The sequence below is a fragment of the Prosopis cineraria genome, unplaced genomic scaffold (assembly GCF_029017545.1).
Source record: "Prosopis cineraria cultivar Desert tree isolate PC_DT_omini unplaced genomic scaffold, ASM2901754v1 PC12, whole genome shotgun sequence".
Lineage (NCBI taxonomy): Eukaryota > Viridiplantae > Streptophyta > Magnoliopsida > Fabales > Fabaceae > Prosopis > Prosopis cineraria.
In genome coordinates, this window is record NW_026555343.1 from 41,020,416 (window position 1) to 41,024,973 (window position 4,558).

At 33.7% G+C, this 4,558-nt stretch overlaps 1 pseudogene; it reads right to left on the reverse strand.

Annotated features, from left to right (window-relative positions):
* Positions 1–1,302: 1,302 nt before the first annotated feature.
* On the reverse strand, positions 1,303–3,820 carry LOC129287939 (GDSL esterase/lipase 1-like; annotated as a pseudogene).
* Positions 3,821–4,558: the final 738 nt, after the last annotated feature.

The window sequence follows — 4,558 nt, forward strand, 5'->3', positions numbered from 1 at the left end:
ACTTTTATATTTATTTTTTTAACTATACCCTACTGCATTTATTACTCTTTTTTTTTTGAAAAATCATGCATTAAAATTTTAATTAATATTATCAAAGCTCTTATATAAAATATTTAATGAGGGTGTATATGAAAAGATGTTGACATTTTTAAGATAAGGTTTCAACTAACTTTATTCGTAAACTATAAATTAATTAACTATATGAGAGAGTAAGTATATTTGTTTATATCAATTTCTGTTTTGACTCAACTAGTTCATATGTTACTGTATATAAATAGGAAACTCATACCTCCAGTGTAATTGTTGTCATTTTTCATTGTTGTTCTATAGTGATTATATATACAAAATTAAACCAATTTATTAAAATATGTGGGGCCCGTAAGAATGGGTAGTTTACATGAAATCCTCATATTGTACTTTGTGACGATGTTTTTACTTCTTTTTTTTTTAAAAAAAAATTGTGTGTGTGCCCTCATTTTTTTTTTTTTTGCTTTGCTTTTTTATGTGGGTCTAGAAAATACTGCCTCATTTGGATATTGCAGTCAAGCATTTATTTTTATTTTCACAGAGTGAAACTGCATGTGAAGTCCACATTAAAAAATGCATAAGACAAATAATGAAAAATTAGAGGATGGAATGATGGATATTGCCAAAATAGTGGGATGAAACTAGCAACAAGATTACAAATTTAATTTACACGGATCTTATTAAAAAGATAAGTGTGCAATCCCATAAAATTTTTTATTGTTTTAAATTTTAATTTACACATGAAAATAAATTATAAATAAAATATTGCATTGTTTTTATTTTTAGTAAGAACAAGATAATAAATTATTGAACAAAATAAATTTGAATACTTTTAGTATGTATAATAGTAAGAAATTGAAAAAAATAATTTTTTTAAAATAACTTCTAATACAAAGGGATTTAGGGTAAATTTATATTTTGCAACTTAGAACACTATTATTTGTCATAGAATTATCAAAGGTAGTCTTTACACAATGTTTAATTTAAATTAATTTTTATTCATGTTTGGTTGGAGGGGGATGAATGGGAGTGGAGGTGAGGATAAGGGAGATTTTGACAAATTTGATTTAAAGATGAAAAGGTGGGGTTAAAATTTTTTAATTGATTGAATAAAAAAATAGAAATAAGGTGCAAAACAATCAATTAAAATTTTTAACCTTAAGATTTTTTCAAAAATTAAACTTTTTAAAATATCTCATTCTTTCGCTTGCCTAATGCAAGGGGTTAACTCTTGTTTGCAGTTTAATGCAAAGCCCCTTTCATATTATTACAGTGTTTATAGAAAGCGCAAAAAATTTACCAACAATATAGAAAACTCAGACAGACACCATGTCCCTAATTATTATGAAATATGAAAACAGAGGGGGAAACGAAACTGAATCACCATGACATATGTAACATACAGCACTCATAAACTCGAAACTAATCACAAAAAGCCTAGAAGCTTTATCATAAAAATCACATAACTGACTAAGCAATATCATAAAAGAAAAAACAAATCTAAGCTATATATGTTAGAGAGATTCAAAAAGCTGCTTCACAGTATAAGGTCCCGTGACATGTGGAGATCCATGCCATATGAGCTCTGCTAATTTCTTGTTGGCACTGTCAGTGGTATGGCCTCCATCAAACCACACATACTCACTTGGATTACTGCATACCTGGAACGTCTCGTTCCCACTGAACCCTCCTCCACACCCACTTCCTCTGTACGCTCCATTCCCACAGCATGCTGATTTCCCTTCCTTAAGCCCTACAACATAATATATAACCCTCAGTACAACCTGCTAAGAACAGAGAAAGAGGAGAGTTGGGCAAGAGAGACGAGAGGACTCCGCATGTTAACTCAAAATTTTAAAAATTAAGTTTATGAATTCTTTTTCTTTATTATATATTAGTTATTAACTTTTCTTACAGAACTCTAACCCATTCTTCAAGTATGAGGCAGGAGAAAACTTCATTTTCATGACGGAGGAAATAAACACAAATTTTGCGAAAGTGCTCATCCTTTGTTATATATTAACTATTAAGTTTAATTTTATATGATGTATAACTTCTAACATCTATTCATAGTTGGACAACCCAACAAAACACTATAACTTGCACATAGATATAGCTTATTAGGATTTGATAGGGTCTCGTACCATATTTGGAAGGATTGTTTGGTCATGTCTAAAACAGCATTGTAGTAATCAAATATGGAATACTTGAACCCAGGTAACGCGCTCTGTAACTTGTGAAGTGCTACAGACAGAGCCCTGTTGTGTCGTCTAGCCATTGCCAGTAAGAATTCAACGCAGCGACCGCTAGGATTAGTGGTGGTTGCTCTGTTAGAAGGTGTACATCCCAATGGTCCCACGTTTTGAAACGCGATTTTTCTGCCTCCTAGCCTGTATACCTCCTGCAGAAACAAATTAAAAGCATTTAGAAATTTATAATCTGGTGTTGTTGTAAAGAATATAACATGAAACCTAGGTTGATGAAGGACGTAGGGCATGACCTTGAGAGAATTGGTCAAGTTGCCAATGACGTTCTTGACATGTTGCGCTTGCTCTGAGACTTTAAGGGTTCGGGAGAGACTGAAGTAATCGTTGCCTCCTATACTGAACAAGTACACAGAGCTCTCCAGAATCCTATTGGCTTCTTTTTCACCGTATTTTTGTTTCAGTGAGTTTGCTACATCCTTCAAGTAGCTCACTTGTTTTGGGAAAGAGATCTGCTCAAGATCGTAAATTCTCATTAACTCCATATTACATATATATTGCATGTGTTGAAAATGTGTATGTAAATGTGGTGGGATTGATTCTTCTTATAATGAATATCACTATAAAAAATTTGGCATTACCATGCCCCACCACTAATTAAATTTATAACTTAATGTGTACTATATATGTTGAGTATAATTATTTCAAACTAGTTTCTCACAATTACTGCTATCCAATCTTTGTAAAGCTGTTCTTCAAACAACAAAGTAATTCGTTCTTAATCAGTTGCTTAATAATTTTCAGAATGGCAAATCTTAAGTGGATGTCAGCTCATCCATTCTCCGTTCTCTCTCTACACACTCTCCAAAAATGAAGAAAACCAGAGTAGGATGATGAAATGAAGAAACCAAGAGGCGTAGGCCGTGGGTCCTAGTGGAATGGACCGTGATCACTCAAGCATGATCTTGAGAGAGCTATCCTCAATAATACTCAAATCTAAAGCATAGCTATATCAAAAAAAAAAAAAAAAAGAAATGAAATGAAATGAAGAAGGAAGAGCAAGACTTACTATGCCATTAACGGCATGAGTAAGAACGGCTGATCCACCAGATGCAAAATTGGCTCCATTGGTGAGGTCATGAGCTCCTGGTTTTAGATATGCAACAAATATTGGCAACTTTGCAGACAGAGCTGTTGCAGCACAAGTGTTCGTGTGTGTGTGTGTCAATGTCAGTATGCGATGGCAATGGCGAAATGAGCTATGCATTTTTATTACTGAGGAAGAAAATAAGGAAGGAAAGTAGGAAGGGAAGTAAGTGAAACCTATGAAATCGGGGACGACGCGACCGTCGCAGATTCTGCCGGTGGGATGCTTGAAATAGGTCTGACCATAAGGCCAGTGAGATGCTGAATCTCTGTGGGTAGCGTCGAGGTATTGGTTATTGCCGGGATCAAACAGAGAATCTCCGAACACAAACAGAGCCTCCTTATGGGGTGTAATAGATCTGCCATTGTTGGAGCTGACAGATCTCAGAAGGATGAATGCCACGCACAAGAGAGAGAATGGTATCCCGGCCATCTTCTCAAATCTCTACCGTGGGTGATGGTTTTTTAGCAGGAAAGATGGCCCTTATTTATATCCTGAAATAAGTTTACTTTTTTTTTTTTTAACTTTGTATTATTTAATTTTTCTTTTTGACCATAGCCTGCAAAGCCTTGTATGTGAACTCTTTTACTTTAGTTTTGAGGATGATGTGGGGCATGGCGTTTGATGACATTGACGGTGAAAGAACGAACCACAGTACGGCCCCCAAGTCTCAACAGGCACATGAAATAGTACAAAATCCTGAATTACTCCTGTAATCTTATTTATAATTTTTTTAATATGTTATATCAGTATTTAAAAAAATTTAAAATTTATTAAATTTATCTTAAAATTTAATAAGTTTTCAACTTTACATCTATTAAATATATGTATTTTAATAATATATTTTTTATAATAAAAATTTAATAATGTCATTTATAAGTAAAATTAAAATTTTTTTATTTTATAAATAAAATAAAAGAGAATACATTGTTTTAGCATAAAAGGAAGACAAGCAAAAACTTGCTTCGATCATTTTAGTGCATGTATGAATGAAATGAGAAATAGTGTTGGTGTTCTCGTGGGGTGATGCGACTTGCGGGAGCACCGAACCGTCCAAAGGTCAAATGCAACTGAAATTCTGGCTACAACGTCCACGCAGCGCCCACGCCTCCCATAATTTCCCACTTCACTTCCATCATAATTTGTGGCCCCTGGAAACGTCTGTTCATAAATTCCGTTT